Here is a 19,100-nt window from a genome sequence, read left to right as displayed (position 1 = left end):
ACCGTGGATTATGGTATAGAATCTCTGTCACAAAAAAAAAAGAAAAAAGAGAGAAATGGCCCAGGTATGCCATCCTGAAAAGTAATGGCAAAACTTAAAACAAGATACTATGTTCAGGTAAATGTGTATAAATTTGTCTTTGAAAGCTTTGGTGGCATCAAATTTGAAGATGCTATTAATAGTCAGTATCTTTATAGTTTATCAGTACAGTAAATACTAGCTAAATGACATTTCAAGAGTTTACAGTTTGTGTTGTACAGCAGCTGAACTTTTCCACTCTTCTTCCATTCTAAATAAATATTGAGGGTAGATAGGCCAACCCATCCTGCTGATGTATTGATAGACGTCTGTTATTTTTAGTGCTGGTGTTAGAGTAGTAAGTGTTTACAGGCTTATGTTCTCCAACAGGTCCATTTGACCACTTCTGTTTCCAGAGGCCTTTATATAAAAGAACTTTGAAAACTTAGAGGTAAAACCTGCATTGCCAAAGGTCAGCATCTGCTCTGCTAGTTTTAATTTTGTTTTCCTGATCTGCAAGAAGAGCAATACATTCTTCTGCCACTTCTCAAGTATATTTACAGTTAACATGTTTCATGTAAAAAGAAGAAATGTTAAATTCATTTCCTCTTAGCAGTGAGAGAGGAACAGGATTCTTAAAAATAAAGTATTTCACAACATTTCTTAAAGTCTGCCCTTTGTCCTCTCTTGTGAATGGTGTCAGTTGATAGCAGCAATCTGAAGAGTGCTTTAAATGCCTGTATCAATGTATATACAGACTGTCTGAGTTCATCCACAGAATTGCTATTGTAGACACATCAGTAAAGGAAAATAAAATCAGCATTTGTCTGTCTTTAATCTTAAATACTTTGGTTTAGATACAGGGAGTTAGATATGTGGGATGGATGCTTATTATGAAACGGTATTTTCATGATATAGTTTGATCTGGTTTGGGTCATAACCTTTACTATAAGTGATTGCAGACAAATGTAAAGAGGATATTGTGAGATATGTGTGCATTCTTTCTTCTCATTTCCTGGATTTCATTGAGGCTCCTTTTTCCTTCCATTAGTCATCATCTTGAGGAGGACAAGATAAGTTGAACAGGTGTGAAAGTGTCTCCTCTTTTCCACCCAGCTTTCATGATATGTTTGTGCTGATGTGTGTCCATTTTGTTGCAGAGGAGTACTGGTGACAAAATAATCCTAATGGTAAAGGATTTTTTTTGAGTTTTTCAAGAGAATACACTAATATGATTCTTAAGGTTATCTGGTAATAGCTTGTCCCTTTCTGTCTCCTCAAAATCATGTACTGCTTAAGTGAGTTAAATTTTTCGTTGCCCTGCTTTCTCCTGACTTTAAACCTGTGGTGATTCATTTTGCATGCATTTTTAAATGGTGAAAGTAGCCTCACGTATGATCTGCAAAAGTATACTTGGTTAGGGTCAGAGTTACATGGTTCTTTTTGTACTGCAATACATAATAAATATGAAACTTAAGAATTAGTTTTATAGAGTTATTTTTCAAAGAACTGTATCTTCAGGTGGGATGATGGTTCAAGTCTTTACTTCTACAGCTGCAATATTTTAGCAAAATCACTGGCAATGCAAACAAAAGCCTTTGATTACTTCTTTGGCACCAAAAATATTTCAGTGATGGTCCAAACATTGAGTAAATGATCAAATCTAGTAAATTTTGGATCATGTCTAGTCTATCATGTATCCTTAGTAATACAACTCAGCTGTAGTATGACACTTTTTGTTCTGGATTTGTCTGTATGATTCTCGTCTTTCGACTGCAGTGTGCTGAAATAGGTATAATGCCTGGTGTATATGTACCTTTGTGTGGACACGTAAATGTAAGTAAAGGAATTTGCAGTGAAAGAGTTGCTTTGTTACAGGGTACATTTAAAAGGCAGGTGACAAATGGAGAGTGAAAGTAAGGGAAAGTTTATACAAAGCCTCAAACTTTTTTCGTAAGTACATTTTGGACTACTTTTGACTGCAAATACTTTAAGTTACAAGGTAGAAATACCTGTGACTTACAGTTTTGCAATATTTTTTGTCTTCACCTCTAAAGGAAAATAAAGCTAAACTGGAAATTGATAGTGCTGCCTGGTACAGTAAACCGATCTTAGAGTACTACATAAAATCCCTGACATTTCTGGTATTATTTGGAGTGGCTTATTTCTTGGGGTTTTTTTTGGGGGGGGGGTTTTGTATTTTTGCAAGTTGGAGATATTCTTCAGTTATATAGATAATGTAAATTTTCTGTGGACTGTTGTTTCTATATGGGCATAACAGAATGAAATAGTCTGGAGGGTGTTATTAGCTGTCTTGTTCTTGTGAAAGACGGAGAATGGTTTTGTTGAGATTGAATACATGATGATGTCATGGTGCGGATTCACATGTGTGAAGCATTCTTTCTAAACAGAAGAGAGTTTTGAAATACTTGTTTAGACCCATGTCTGCAAATGTTGAAGGTGTTGGTTGAAAACATTTGTAGAATAGGTTCTTGTACTCTGCCAAATCTCAAAATATCAGTCAAGGATGTCTTTTGTAAGGCTTTTAAATTGTGAGTCTGCTAGTAATACTGGCAAATTTGTCTCTCCCTCTTCAAAGATCTAAGTCTGACATGATAGTGTAGGTGGTTGTGTGGTACTTAGTAACCATTCTGAGTATCTGTTACTCTGTATGAAGTGTGTAGTTGGTCAGCAACTTCTGTGCTGTGTCAGTGCTTGAAAGGTGGCACTGTGGTATTGGTATCATGTGCTCAACTACCAGAAAAAGCATCAGTGAAGCTTTTTTAATTGTCATGAGTAGCTGAAATACATCTGGCAGAATTCAGTATGTAGTAAGAAGGTGAGACAAAGGTACAGTGTTGCTAATAAACCATACAGATCAAGATAGGCAATAAGTTCTTAATGTTTGGGATATTTTTTGTTCTTCTGTTTTTGAGATTTGATTTTGCTAGATGCTCTATGTGTGTGTCTCAGTTTAATGTCACAATGGAACTAGCATTTCAATATTCTTATACCCCATTGATTACCATGTTGAATGTTTCTCTTCCAAGTACTGTTTCATAACAGCTAGCATGGCACTACAGTATAAAAGTGAAAAATGCCAGGCCAGTTAAGGTTATATACAGCTTTGTGTTCTTAAGAAGCCTGAATTCTTGAATTCCAGCTGAGCTTTATTTTATTCAGGCCTTAAATTTGAAGTTATTGAAGTTATTGAAGCATCTTCAATGCATTACCAGATGTTGTTTTAACCTAGCTCTATTGTAAGGGAAATTACTTACTTTTGCATATTTGTGATGCTTGTATAAAGCAGGGTGGCTTCATAAGCAAACAGCAAAGCTACAGGATAGAGATAAAGGTTCTTCTGGTATAGTAGTGCTCAGTAACCTGACTGTCACAGCTTAAGTATAGGTGTTTTCCTACCTGCGTGTGGGCTTGCTGGTGGATAATTGAGAATGTTTTCTTAAAAAATCTTTCAGCAGACTATTTTTAATTACTCATGTTCACACACATGACACTTTAATGAAGTACTTGCTTTCAAATGAATTGTATATCCACCAAAGTGCATATCAAAGATTGGATCAGTTTCTGTAAAATCATGGCTGGATCTGGAGATAATTTTAGAAAAATACTCTAATACTATCAGTATTTGATGATGTGACAGAAAATAAGTTGGATACTTTCCTAAAATGTATTCAGTGTTGACTGTCTCTTATAAAATTTGTTAACAAGATCCAAAGCAGTGATAGTATTTTAATCTTGTTGCAGCTTTAAGCCTTAATTTTTCCCTTTCTTGGTTATGTTCTAAAGTAATTTGTCCTGAAATCTCATCTGTTTGAGCAATTCGTATTGGTTTACAATGTCACAACTTACTGAAAATATCTGGCAAAAGGTTTGTTTTGTTTTATGTAAGTCATAGCATTTGTCATGCTGGCATAAATCCTCAGGTATATTCTTTTTTGTTCTGTGGGGAAGTTTGTATGCTTTGGCTTAACTCAAGTTCTGGACATTTATTCCTAACACTTGAAAGAGTTATTTTGTTTTCTTTGGGTTTTTGGCATTGGAGGTGGGATTGCTGCTAGTTCTAAGCAAGTAAGAGGGGGTAGTTTTTTGTTGTTGTGGTTTTGGTTTGTGGGGTATTGTTTTGTTGTTGAGTTTTGTTTTGTTTGGTTGTTTGGTTTTCATTTTGTTGTTGTTTTTTACCTGGATGTTTTGCAAGTTGAGAGGAGTGTAACATTTGCCTTTTGTGGTGATACTCTTTAAGATCAGCTGGCAGAAGTCCTAAGCCAAGCCAAGGCCTAGGTCTTTTGTGGAACATTGCTGTTGAAATTTATCTGCCTGCCTTTCCAGAAACTCTTAATCTTATCTTGATGGAGTAGTAGCTCTCACTGTAATAATTCTAAACTTAGATCAGAAATGACATGTCCACATAAGGGAAAATGTTACTGTGGTATAATTTCACTCTGTTGCTTCATGTTTGCTCAAAAACATTAAGATACGTTTCTACTAGCAAGCATTTCTACATCAAATATATTTCTTCCCATTGCTGCCTTGAAGCTTGTAAAAGCTTTTAATTATCTTCTGCATAATTCCACTGAAATGCCACAATATGTCTTTTGTGTTACAAATCAAGTTTTAGCTGCAAGGTAGTGTACAGATGTGACTTTAGTAATCTTGGAATTACTGAGTAAGTGCTGTAACTGAGCTCAGAATTTGCATTAAATTATATTTAAAATAGATATTTTTGACAGTACTTTTATGTATTAGCATGTGTTTTGCAACTTGTTATTAAGTTTCAAGTGGACAGCATGGGGTAACAGTTATTTTAGTCTGAGTCTCTGCTTTGTTTCCTGCTATTAAGACAGCATTGTGAAAATGTGGTTTCAAAAGTTTCCATGGCCTTCCTTCTTCATGAACATCAGTGTTTTATACAGGTATTTCAAAACAGATCTCTCTGTTGGTCTGAAAATGCTTCATGTGTTACCACCTTATGAGCTTTTAGAATAATTGTTCAGGATATTGCGTTCAGTTTTGTAGTTCTTGCTTCTATACTGAAGCCTTCAGTATGTACTAGGTTCAGTAGAAGGTAGTGGTATTGAGATAAGTTGTTGTTCATATCCAGCTTCCTTCTGTGTTGGTTTGAGCCTATTAGCGCTTTCTATAACAAAGGTAACCTTTTACTATTGTCGTCTTGGAATATCCATTTTAAAGGAAGAGGGGACAAAAGAGGAAGGCAGTTTCTGTTATATCTGTTGCAGCAGAATTAAGTTTATAAATGGTAGAATGTAGAATCTCTTAGATGATATCTGCATCTTTGTTTTTGAAGCCCTTTCTTTAGACATAGTAAATGCTTCTTATACTTAAAGAAAGTTCCAAGTCAAGTAAATGTTCTACCTGCCAATTCTTTTCCAGATTTGGGAGTGGAGGTAAATGAGGCTGAAGATAGCCTTAGGTCTAAGAGACCCAAGTAAGATCAACGGTTTTTAATCTGTCTTTAAAAATGATTTTCTGCTGTGTTTAAAAAAAAAAAAAAAAAAAAAGGAGCAAGAGGGAGAAAGTCAAAAAGTCACCAGTGTTGAAATAGAGTTCTTTCATCTTGGAGGAAGGATCTGTGAGGAAGATGAATTGGTGGATAGCGTACAGGGTGACTTAGATTTTTCTGAACACAAGAAAGAAGCCTGTTCTCTTCAACTCTGTAAAGCAGGTCTTGATGTTTTCAGTGCCATTAACCAGATGACATCTTCCTATAGTAATGTGGACATTGAGGTATTTTCACTGATCTTCCCTGTTGTTACTCAGTGAGGCACTAGTACCAACAACACATGCATTGCTGGTACTGTGGCAAACAGTACTTCTATTTTTGGAGGAACACTTGAGAGCTGCTTTTCTCTAACTGAGACCACTTGCTGTAAAAGTTGTAAGAAAAATGTGTGGCAGGTCTCCTAAGAGCATATGTTACACAAGATGTGATCAGGACACGGAGGCTTGTGTTGTTTGGTTCTTATCTGTATAGTTCAGTTCTATGCTTTTCCTTTTCAGAAATGTGGTGCAGTTTGTTCTTGTATGGATCCACTAGTGAGAGGTCAAAATACAGCATTAGTGGACAGATGTCACCAGTCTGTCCCCTTTTGGTTTAGTTGATTAGATAGTGTTGGGTGTTAGGTTGGACTCAATGATCTCGGAGGTCTCTTACAACCTGGTTTATTCTATCCTATTCTATGCTATCCTATTCTTCCTAGAAACAATAAAATAGATGACTGAAGAGCTTCTTCTTCTCTGACCTTATAAAAATATCAAAGGGAAATTCTGCTTACTCTTCTGGTTGTTTGAGAAGGTGGAGAAAACTTTTTTTTTTTACCAGTCTTGGACTCACAGCAGAAATTCCTGTGTTGTTCATGGATTGCTGTTCTTGGACTTGATACTCTAAGAACTATATGAAGAGGAAGTCTTGTTAAGGAACTGGCAGGAAAGAATTTATTTTTATTCTTCTGTGAATTCTGTTTAAAAAACACCACCACAAATGAAACAACAAAAAAAAAATCAGTCCTGTCTCTTTTCTGTTCCCTGCCCATCCATAGATTCCCTTTTTAAAACTACACCGTATGTCATTGTTTAATCCATCTTTATGTGAAGAAATCTAAAGAATTCTCTTAATGTCTCTTGGTTTATAAAAGGTACGAAAGGTCCAGATTTTGTAAGTATTTAGAGTCATAGAAGGGAGAAAAAAAAAAAGGAAAAAAGGTTTAAATACTTTGATGTATAGTATTCAGTTCAGGAGGGGAAGAGGTCGTTATGACATGAACATTTCAGTATCTCTTGTTCTTATATTTTTATTATGTGACAGAACACAGATTCCAGGAAGTACACATATATCTATTGTAAAAGTTTCGCTCTCATGACAGTGGCAAATTTCTGTTTTGGGACTGCTCTGAATAAATTTGCCTGAGCATAATTGATGATCTACTGTATCAACTTGTCCATACATGGAATCTTTGAGTTTAAGCTGTGTTAGTAGCAGTTTATTGAATTGGTTCTTAAGTGCTGCCTTGTGAGCTGAGCACATTTGTATACATGTTTTGCCACTGTTGGTTGTATTGCCATCAGTAAAATGGTTAAGATGACTGGTACATGCTTATGTAAGCTGCATTTGTTCTTAAATGAAACTATTTATGGTACAAGCTATTTAGTCTTTTTAGAAAATGAAAACTCTACATGCCCAGGGGAGTGCTTTTAGGCTTGCTTAGACCTTTCTTTTGTCTGCTTTCCCCAGGTTTTTTTTTTTAGTGTGATTGTTTTGGGGGGGGGGGAATTGTTTTGTTTTCTGAGCAAGTGTATGATGTACTTACATTTGTAGAGCAAGAGATTTCTTTGTGTAGTACAGTTTGTGACTTATGTAAACATGTTACGTAAATAATTTAATTTTTATTAAACTATAAGAAATGTCAATCAATCAGAAGAACTTGATGGTTTGCATTATTTGTTCATGAGTAGTGGCGATTATGTAGTGTGAGCATCTTATTTGCTTGATTACTTGATAGTATGTACAGCATGACAGAATGCTGCTAGAAGACTATCCAGTAGACAGGTACTTTGCAAAGAAAAATCCAACAATTTTTTGGGTAATATTCAGGAAGTGTTGTGTTGGTTATTTCAGGAACTTGTTCTTCAAAAGCCAGTAAAATTATTGTATTGCAATTGTATTAAACTGTTCCTTTAACAGTTAACTGCATTGCTAGCTGTGAAAAAAAGAAAAAGAATGCTTAACCATTAAATGAGTTTGCTAAGGTATAAGGCTCAAAATTCAATTATAATAGGTTATATTTGAGCAGGTATGATTTGCATTAGTTTTATCAAGTAAATTTCATGCAGTCAAAGATGAGTGATTTCTGAAAGTATCAATGTCATTTTAAAACATCCTACTGAGATAACTTCCTTCTGAGATAAATCCATGAAGATTGCAAACTTCTTTTTCGGTGTTTGTTTGACTTCTCTCATGACACTGGATAACCACATGTAATTTCTATGTATCTCTAATTAACATAATAACATTTGTGAAGCACAGTATAGGTATTATGCATACCTCGCTCTGCTGTTTGGGTTTTTTACTTTGCTCTGCGATTCTTCACGTTTGCTAATCCCTGAAATTCAGTCACAACTAATCTGGATTGATAGCTTTGTTTCTCATCTGCATGACTAAGAACTCTTCCCAGTTCTTCCAAATAAGAAAGAAAATGAAGGCTCAGGCAAGATTCTAGGGAAGCTGGGAACAATCAACCCTTCTCTGAGATTCAGGTTACTGTCTTACCTGACTAGATCATTTGGATTTCACAAGGACACTGTTCTATCATTTAACTTGAAAATAAGACTTCTAGAAATACTGTGTTTTTCCTTAATGTGTAAAACACTAAGTATGGCCAGTGAGATACTAGTTGCAACCAGAACTATTGGTTGCGTAGTTGTTTGCAAATATGAGGTGTTAGGTGCCCCAGAAGGAAATCTCCTAAATGGAATCAAAGCTGCATAGCTACACTGGTTTCATAATGGGATAGTCTAACTTCTAATAGTCTTTTCTGTCTTACCTAAAAGGGGAGTCCACTTTTGAGATCTTCCTGTTGAGATCTCATAGTGACATTTTGGTGTAACATTTCTCTCTCACTCCTGCCTCTATTTTGTATTTGATTATGGCACAAAGTTTCATGGGGTTTTGAAGTGATTGAGGGAGCTGATCCAGACTGAGATAGTATTTAGGGTTTGTAAAGGAAAGTTCAGCTTTAATCATTATGAAGTTTGCCATTTCATCCCTAAACATTTGTGCTAGTGCGTTGGGAGGAGAAAGTAATCAAAGGAAAGGAGAAGCAAAGTATTTTTCCAGGATTAATCTATTTTTGCCAATTTAAGTGTATGAAACAGTCAGATAAAGTTTCCTATGTGATGGTTTTCTCTTGTGAAAACACCAAAAGTTTTTGCTGTAGCTAAGCATTTTATGCCATTAAATACTTCTCTTGGCAAAGATCATGATTCTTTCTTTTTTTTTTTTTTTTTTTTCCCTCCAGAAGTTACTGCCTGAAGTTAAAGCATTTGTGCTTAATGCTCACTTGTTTCAATTTTTGCCATTTTCAGGACTTCAAAAACAATAGAAGCTCCCCCTCTAGTTTTTTGGAATTGCTGTTTGGTGTTTTCAGTTGTGACACTTATACTGGAGAAAAATGGATGGCTTTGCATGTTCAGTATTGCTTTTTCCTTACACCTGTGTATTAATGTCTCTGCAGAGAAAGGAAGTTAACTACATCCCTGTGATCACTGTTAACAAAATTTGCAAGAAGCTTGATCCTTAGGTGTACTTAAGTTTAATTTTTGATATTTTGTGCAGTTTTGTCCTTCTGTTAATTATTTTGCAATTCTGATGTTTAAAATTTTCTCTTGTTCTTTTTTTTGTTTTTTGTGGAAATGCCGTTTGATAGCACTTTACTCAAGTTCTAATATTACAGAATTTTCTAGTAAATTAAGGTTTTTTTACTGTCTCCCAGACTAGCCTAGATTGTGTCTGTTCTATTATACAGTTGCTTTTAAAGAGACACATTTGGTTTACACTAGTAATTTAAAAACTGACTTAAAATATAAAATACATTTGTAAGTTAATTTATTAGTTTAGCTAAAAGCAGTTATATGAACAATTCTGAAAGTTGGGAAAATGTAATTTTGATTTCTAGTAATGAGATTTCCTTAAATTCTTTGGCCTGTTTTTTAAAGTGATACGATTGTTTGAATTTCAAAAGGTGCCTTTTGTAATAATCTATTAATACTCACCCTTTTCAAATTATTCCAATTCAAATTATTACTCTGTTTAGTTATTAACAAGTTTGGTGTACATGAAGTAAATAGTCAATATTACAGTGTTTGAACTTGTTGCTTAAATGTATACCTGGTTTTGTTTATGCGTGGTTTCTGTTTGTTCTGGAATCAGATCAGATGAATCAGTCCATATAACTATGGTAAAGAATGCCTTTAACACATACTTGGAAATTTGTTTATTAGAAAGGCACTGTCTCATTAGAAGAGTGTTTTGTCTGTGGTCAGTTAATTTACTTTTCAAATATGTAGAAAGTTGTTCTCATCAAAGTAAATGCTTGAGTGTAGGAAGCTGGGAATTTATCAAAGTAATAGAGATGCTGTATTTGAGCAGTTATGTACAGAGTTGAATGTGCATTCTCCCTTACAAGTATTCATATTTGTGTGAATTTTTTAACTAACTTGACAATAGACGAAAGATGTAATAAGGTAGTTGAATTAAGAGTAACTCCATAGGTTAAAATATTCACACAGTATGGAGACTTAGCATGTGTCAGATATCCATCCTTGAATGGAGCCTAGAAGTCCTTCTGGGCAGAAGAGTTTGCTGAATATTGTGCTAGTAGGTAAATCTGGTGACTGGGTACTCTTCTGATTGTGATTGTGAGGCTAGATGTTAGGAAAAAGTTCTATACAGAAAGAGTGATTGCACATTGGAATGGGCTGCCTGGGGAGGTGGTGGAGTCGCCATCACTGGAGGTTTTCAGGAGGAGACTTGATGGGGTGCTTGGTGCCGTGGGTTAGTTGTTTGGGTGGTGTTTGATTGGTTGATGGGTTGGACGTGGTGATCTTGAAGGTCTCTTCCAACCTGGTTTATTCTATGTATTCTATGTAAATATTTCTCAAAGAAGATTCCACTCTTTCATACAAGAAGAAATCAAAACTTTGTAAACAGTACTGAATTTGATTTACTATAATGGAAAGCTGGTTATGTGAAATTGTTCTTAAGGTAAGACTCAATGACTTTTGTAGCATAAGGGGGTTTGAAAAGGTGAATTATTTTTATTTTTTAAATCTGATGCTGAGTCAAAGGAATGGCCATATTACAGTGATCTCTAAATACTTTGCATATTTATCCAGCAGTTAAAAGGAGCAGAGAATCTGCATGTGATACATAGTCTAATAGGTCTATTATAGTATTGCTCAACTCCTCTGGCCATTCAGGATATTGAAAACCAAGTTTTAAATACATAGTCCTGTTAGACATAGTTATTCTCAACGTGTGCTTGCTTATGGAATTTTAGAAGTATGTTTATAGCTAATTTTCAGATAGGTTTGAATTGTGTCTCAAAGTATTAGTGTTTATTGTCTGGAAGCATAGCATTGCTGTCCATCCTGTAGAGGAAGAATGCTGTGAAGAACAAAGAAAGAACAAAGTAGATACCCTTCTGAAAAAGACTTGTGCTTAAGTACCACTGTGAATGTCAAAGGTTTCAGCTCCTTCATTGTTATTTTTTAATAAAAGAGGAAAAAATCCAAAGCATACACTTGAGTCCAGGTCATGCAAATGCTTAGAGATGTGATTTGTTTGTTTAGTGCTTGTGGGAATTCTGAAGAAGTAATTGGGCTGTTTGGTTAAGCAGAGGGTGTGTCTGCTTTCAGAATCAAGGCATCAGATTACAATTTTATTTTAACTTATTTTCACTTACAAGTGCTTTTTTGTTTCTGAAATGTTCAAATATATAATTTTATGCTGCTTGTGTCTAGGGCAGACACTATCTGCCAGTTACTGGCTTCAGGGGAATACTCCAGTGTCAGTGTGTTTGGTTGGCAGGAGGATGACTGGAAATTATTTTAAACTTCAGATTTTTCTGCTGTCTAATCTCTTGCTGTATACAAGACTGCATTTGATTTGCAGTAAGATACATGACCTTGATTGTCTTCCTCTGCATTCTCAGCAAATGATGCTCTGTGGAGTTTGACAAAAAGGCCTGTCTTCCAGACAGAAATTTGTAGTGTCTGAATCAAGAGATGGGATTGTTACTCTACAAAATTTATGGACCCTGCCACTTCTTAACAGTAAATAAATTCAGAGATGGGTTAAAGAACTAACTTAATACCACATCTTCTCTTTTGCTATGACATCTAAGCAAAGAAACCACTGTGCCATACAGGTGAAAGAAAGACTTTTACATTCTTTTCCATTCTCGTATCTTGCATCTGCGACCACTTGAAGTATGGTTGTGTGGATATCTGTTGCACTCTTCAGTTCTTGTGAAGGTGAATAGCACTGAGCAGAGCATAAAATGCTAGGGCGACTTAGTGTAAGAGTATATCAAGCAGTTCTTTTGCTACTGCTTTCAAAAGTTTTCCGCAAGACTCCATATAGCCCTTAAGACTGGAGAGGTCTTTAAAACAGCGCAGCACTTTCGGATGCACCTACCTTGATCTTCTGGACAGCATCACCTTGTTCACGAAAAGTGAAGTAATCCAAACCTCTTTGAGTAGGATGAGTGAGTTACTATTTTAGGTTGAAGCTGTCTTTGAACTCTATTTTTTTCTTCTTCTTCTTCTAAAGCAGGATTATGAGGATAGCTTCCTAAAAGGGAAATGAAATCAGCAAATCAGCACAGTTGATCCTACCAACCTTAATGGAGTATAGTAGAGCAGATCAGTGTGGAAATGATCTGGCTTTAGAGAGATGCTGATTGCTTTAAGTGTTTAATGTGCATGTCTAACCTGCACTTGGTAGAATGTTTGTCGTTTGAAATTAAAATTAGGTATAAAAGCTGAAATTATGAATACACACTTGTGAATGAAATGCTTAGAAAAGCCAAGTTATATTGATTCCAAAAACATTCAGGATGTGTGCTTCATTTTGTTCCATATTCATATTTTTACCTATTTGTTTCTGTAGCTGTACGGATCTCTTCCCTTGTAATTTTTATGATGTAAGCTTGAATTTTATAAAGCCATAGAGTTATTTAATATGTTCCTGCTATATAGCTTATGGTCACAGGCCCTGTGAAGGAGAGCTTTAGCTCCATCCTCACAAAATTAGTCTTTTTATACTCAGCTGCATGTAAAAAGTGATGCATGCTGCAGCCAGGAATTGCCTTGATCTCATCACTTGGATCTGAAATTTTCTCACCTCGTACCCAACCAACAGTGAGGGAAAGGTAGAGTGTGGTCTTTAGAATCATTTTGTGTGGAATATGAGTGACCTTTGAGTGACTGTAATTCATAAAGCTTCTATGTTTAATCATTAGAAAAATCAGTTCCAGTCCTGTCCTCTGCCCAGAGCACACAGGATAGCATGAAAGTTATTTGAAATTAATGTAATTTAAGGAAGAGTTCATCATTGGTGGCTGCCCTTTTAGTGTTGCTATCTATTTTCTCAGCCTGTCTCTGATGTTAAAATACTTTATGTGGTGCCAGGCTCTCTGTAAAGAAGAGGATGCTCTAAAGCTTTTATCAAGTAAAGGTATTGGATACTGCCAAATCTTTTGAAGCTACACAATAATTTTGGCAGGAATGCATCAGTGCATTTTAGGATGAAGAACTGTATTCATACTCTGGTCGCTCCATTATCTTCTTTGGCTTGTCCTATTTCTGACCCAAGATAATGGAACAAGTGGGTCTGAGGTATCTTGACTTCCTCATGGAGAATTGCCATTGAAGCAGTTCCACAGATGGGGCAGCTACAGCTTTATTTGAGTGTCGATTGTTTAAACATTACTTTATACTACCAGGTTTTCTCACTGCAACAGCTGTACCATAAACCTAGCTTATGGAGAGAAGGAAAATCACAGCTTTCCTTCCACCAGACTTTTTTTGTATCCTGTTAGTATTCCTTATAGACAATTCTGAAGCCAATGCAGAATGAAAATATTTTCAAATGTCTACATTGTGTGGTGTCTAAGGCACATCTCAGAAAGCCCATCTGGGGCTAAGCTGAGAGAAAATTTTTCGTTAAAATGATGTTAATAGAAGATGAGCTTGACTGTAACAGAAAACAGTTTGGTGTTGCAGAAACAAAAATCTGATTTTTAGACTAGACACTTTTCCTTCCCTGTCTCCAAAAAAGAGGGGGGAGAGGGGGAGAGAGATAAAAATAAGACAGAAAAAGCTTAATGTAGGGCTTATATGACATATATATATACATACACACACATAGCTACATACACATATGTGTGTGTATATATATCCTTGCTGTTTTGCTGGGAAATTGAGTACAGTAGTTCTTCAAGCATCCAAGTACACATATAGTTATAGATAACCTCAATGTATTAATATGTTGCTTTGGAATAAACATATAGGTAAAATAAATACAACTAGTGTAATATTATGTCTAGTCTCTTAATGTGACCTCTTCTTGTGACACCCTTATGGGTGGGTACTCATGCAGACTTATCAGAAGGTACCACAAAATAGGCAAGGAACATGTTATGTTTCCTTATCTTAACAAATTCTTCTGAAATGATAGAAAAGACAGGCATACTGCTTAATTTGTCCACTATATTGTATAGCAATTAGTCATGCCAAAGAAATTACACAGTCAGGACACCAAAGCTTAATTCAGAACTTGGAAAGTATGGGGATATGTGGTTTGTATTTCTCTGTACCATTGATAATCTTTTGCATTGCTCTGTATGACTCTTAGCTTTTGTTTTTTTCTGTATCTGCTCTCACCTGATTTTTGTCTTTTTTGTTCCTGTGTATATGTGCCTGGACACTTACCTCCTCTGTTTTCTCAGTATATATTTGTTAGGGATCTGATCATGAGGTTTTTTTCATCCCCTTACTCAACCGCACTTTTTTCTAGTCCAGGGTTTCTCTTCTAGTTCAAGATGGCCAATGTGAGAAGAGGCTAATAGTAGTCAGGCTGGAAACACTGTTGTATGGGCATTTTTGCTCCCTGGTACCCTTTTATTTCCTTTTCCAATTGGTCATCTTGCATATGAGAGTTGTAGTGAATATTGTACATTGCCAGTCTTTGCAACAGGTGTTGGTTTTGCACTGCCATCAGTTAGATGGGCTGCCCATGAGCTTACACAGGTCATTTATAATGAAACTAATGTCAGTTATTATCTACTTTTGTCTCTGCAGGAAAATTAATATTTGTTTACAGATATAAATATGCCTTGCAATTATTTTTAAATTGCTGCATGGAAATGGGAAACTTAATTTAAGACACCCTGTATTACAAAAATTCTCTGGTCCTGTCCTATAACACTCCTTTGTATATCCAGGTAACAACAAAGTAGAAATCTTTGACTTACTGTGTTCAACATAGAGTATTTTCAGGGTTTATCACATAAAAACTCATCAATGGCATAACAGAAAAGTCAAGCTACTCTGGTTATTTTTAACTGTACTTTACAAGACTATTATGGTTTGCCATCACAAGTGTCTGCTAGGCATATTTCAGAAGCAGGAATCCTGGGTTTGGAACTTTTTTCTCCTCTTTCTGCCTCAAGAATGACTTGATTCAAATAGTTCAAGTGTGCTTTAGTAGCATGAACAATCTATTATATTTTTTTAAGCTTATGTTATCATAAATCACTGATCCTATTGCTAATGGTTAACTAAAAGGAGTGAATTTCAAATTTTGCAGTTCTTGTACAGCTTCAGCTGACTCTTGAGAGGATGGTCAAGCTTTTACTTCACTGTGAAATTGTTTACTGACCCACACAAGTAAATATCTGCTTGAAAATTCAAGTGGTATGGCCCTGAATGCATGAAGTGCAGCAATGTACCTTTTATGGAGAAATCATCAGGCTCAGATGACTTAACAGGAGATTATGTTGGTTTTACTCTGCAAATGGACTGTAGCCTTTTTCAGCTTTATTGATAGCAATTAAATTATTTAGAGCAGATGTTTTTAATAGGGGGAAGCCCAAGTCAAAGTGAGAAGATGAAGAAAGATTTGGGGAGATGTTTAGGCTAATTATATGAATAGCTCTTTGAAACTCTGAAATGCTACAAGTTCTGTGTGGGTAAAGCAAATAACAGTTTGGTTATTATATTTTTAAATCACGACTTTTGGAAACTTTTGGCTTCAGTGAATACTTACTGTTCTGAAGATAGGCAAATGTAAATACAGTGTTACATGTTGTGGAAGTCTCTTACGGAAGGACTTGTCGTACTTTGACTGGTATAACTATATCTTACAACAAAGCCTGTTCTGAATGTCTTACAATCAAATTAAAAATGTAGTAATGAATTTGTGATGTTGGAGCAGGAGCTAATGCCAAGAATCACTTACCTTGTGTAGGAACTACCAAAAATCTCTTAGGATGGAACAGTGTTAAATTCCTGTTGAGCTGTCCAAGATTCAGACTTGTGAGCTGCAGATAACTCATAGTATCTATAGCAATATTCAGAGACATTTCTTCTCTGAGAAATGTTAATCTCACACTTCTGAGAAAGAAGCTTCTGGAACAATCTGTGTATTAATAGTCCAGTATTTTTGCAGGATTTTTTTAGCTCACTTTCCCTCAAGTATAAATTCCAGTATCTAGTAATTGTTAAAACTGAAACTAGGACCAAGACCAGAGAATAAGGTTTGTCTTAATTTTGAAGATGTTAGAACTTCATAGAACAGTACTCCTAAAGATAAATGAGTAATGAAAAGAAAGAAAGCACATAAAACAGCCTGAAGTACATGCTTAAGAGGAAATAGTGCTTAATTATGCCTTTTTTTTGTTTGTTTTACTAACAACCTGTATCATAAATGTGCTTGCCTACAAACTGCAGATGAAATGACATTATGTTGAGTCTTATTTCTGAGCAGTGTCACTGTTGTGCAAAAAATGGATTTTCTCAATCCAAGTTACTCCAACCTCAGAACTGCATGTTGCTTTTGTGTGATGGAGTCACACCACATCATATCACAATATTACTCTTTTAGAGAATCTGTGGAAATATTTTCAAACATGGATAAAACTAATCATTACTTAAATATAAACTAATGGGGACAAAAACCCCAACAACCTTCCTTCCAGCCCCCTCAAACAAACCTCCCCCCCCAAAAAAAAAAAGATGGCATATCTTTGTTGGTTTATAGTATCCTTTCATCAGTGTGAGATGAATAATTCTCATCATGCTGACTTCAATAAATTACATTCCATTTGAGTATTCCAAGGCCATCAAATGGCACATTTGTGCAACTGCTGTATGGTTGTGTAACAATTGTATAGCCAGGACAGGGATATCAAACCAAGAATTGTCAGGTGAGTTAATGTAACTACCATAATATTAGAGACCGATTGGTCAGCAGTGATAGCTTGACAGTTTCATTTTGTAGTTTTATTTTGTTGTATACCTCTTCCTCGTACTTCAAGTTGCCTTCCTACCATCCAAGAGCTTCATGAATCTCTTGCTCTTTTATACAAGTGAATGAATGAACATTCATCATAAGACAACTTGCCAAACCATGTAGTTGTGTTTTTAGTGACATAGCCATTCATTCAGAGCAGTGACAGCAACATACAGTTGAGCTTGGGCTTAACTTGAAATTTTGACTGCTTCTCCTTAGCTTTGTTAAATTTTGTATGTCCTTATGAACTAACAAAATGTCTTTAAATTCTATTGTCCATATCGCTTCTACTCTCTGAAGCAATACAGTTCCAAAGCTGTGGGATGTATTACTTTGTAAGTAAAAAAGCCAAACAATCATTGTGATTTGTGAATTGGGAGACTTGTTCTGAACTATATGTAGTCCTAAAAATTGTTTTAGCCAGACAGTTGCAGGGAAAACTAATCTTTGGTTTGTTGCCATACATCATGTTTAAACAGAGTGAGTGTGTGACTGAAGAGGGTTGTGAGGAAAAATTGCTTTCTTGGCACTGCTACAACAGTTTTCTGTTTTGTATTTCTGAGATTTTAAGATATTCCGGCTAGCAAATCTTTATATAAAGATCTCATGCTACCATAAAAGGATTTGCTTTCCTTTGCTACAAGAGCTTTCCAAAGTCTTAGCTGGATTGATTTGTGTGAGTTATTTGGTTTTGTTTATTTGAATGGTTAAATAAAGGAAAATTAGCATACAAAATTGTTCTCTGTATTATTTCCGGTATCAGTTTTGCATGATGACTAAACCATTTGCAGTCAGTTTAGTATTCTACAACAGGCACCTTTGAATTTAAGACTGAAGTGGTTCCAGAGGCTGCTCAAGGATTAGAGGTGAGATTACGTGGTTGTATCTGCAGCCAGGTCACATGCTGGGCATGTTTACAAGGCTATAACTGACTGCAGGTGCCTATTAAATAGTAGGTATGTGTGGGGTGGGATGTTAAAACCCATGTTTTTCCTTAGGTAATCCTTCATGTGGAGCAGCTCAATTTGAATGATGATCTTCAAATTCCATGAGTTTATACAAGTTAATTCACAGAAGTTTTGCTATTTGGCAGCTTTTCAGCTGTGTGTTTGCAGGCATTGTTGGAAGCACCACAGTAATTATACACCTTAACTTCTGCTTCAGTATTGAAATGCAGAATTGGAATGTGATCATAAACTAATGTAGACTTTGGCCATAATCGTTTATCTGTTAAAAGCACAGTGTTAGGTAAATAAACAAACAAACAAAACCCAACAAAAGCTACTGATACCCTGTCTAATAATATGCTTTCTAAATCTGTTGGCTGAGCTAATTCCCATCTTGTCATCTCAAGTTTTACCACGGGTGTACAGCGTATGGAGAATATTCTAGGCTTGGGAAGCATGTGTCAACAGAGATCATAAATGTAGAAGGTGTAATCATATCAGTGATAAAGAGCTGGCTACCTACAATCAGTTGGCCTGTCATAGTTTTCAGAAAGCATTTCTGTAGAGAACAGTATTCATGGACTGTGGGGAAGTGACGTGGAGTTTGAAGTACAGTTTCAGTTTCAGCCTGCTGCTGCTGATGTTACCTTCTGAGCTCAGCTGACAGTTGGCATTCTTACAGTGACACAACCTCTGACTCCAGTATTGACAGCACTTGACAAAATCTGCATCCTGACTTAATGCTGTTCATACAAGAACAGTTTTGGTTTTCTATTCTAAGTCTGCTTCAGCTGAAAGTGCATTTTTGCTACTGCTTTAACTGGTCAACTGGCTTACCTGTGCTGTAAAGAGGGGGGTGGTGTTCCTGATCCTGTATCCTTTCCCCCTTTTTCCCCTTTTTCCTCTTTTTCCCTCATTTCCACAGTGGCATGATATTCAGAAGGGGATGCATTGTGCAGGGAAAGCTTACTAAACTAGTAAAAAGGTTAGATTTTATTTCTTTGGTTTGGTTTGGTTTGTGGGTTTAC

The 19,100-nt window shown here is 35.8% G+C and overlaps 1 protein-coding gene across 2 annotated transcripts in view; it reads left to right on the top strand.

The window, feature by feature from the left end:
• TAB3 (TGF-beta activated kinase 1 (MAP3K7) binding protein 3) overlaps positions 1-19,100 on the top strand; it is a 45,585-nt gene that overhangs the window by 1,206 nt on the left and 25,279 nt on the right. The window lies entirely within an intron of this gene.

The sequence above is a fragment of the Dryobates pubescens genome, chromosome 12 (genome assembly GCF_014839835.1).
Source record: "Dryobates pubescens isolate bDryPub1 chromosome 12, bDryPub1.pri, whole genome shotgun sequence".
NCBI lineage: Eukaryota > Metazoa > Chordata > Aves > Piciformes > Picidae > Dryobates > Dryobates pubescens.
This window is presented reverse-complemented; position numbering and strand designations above follow the sequence as displayed.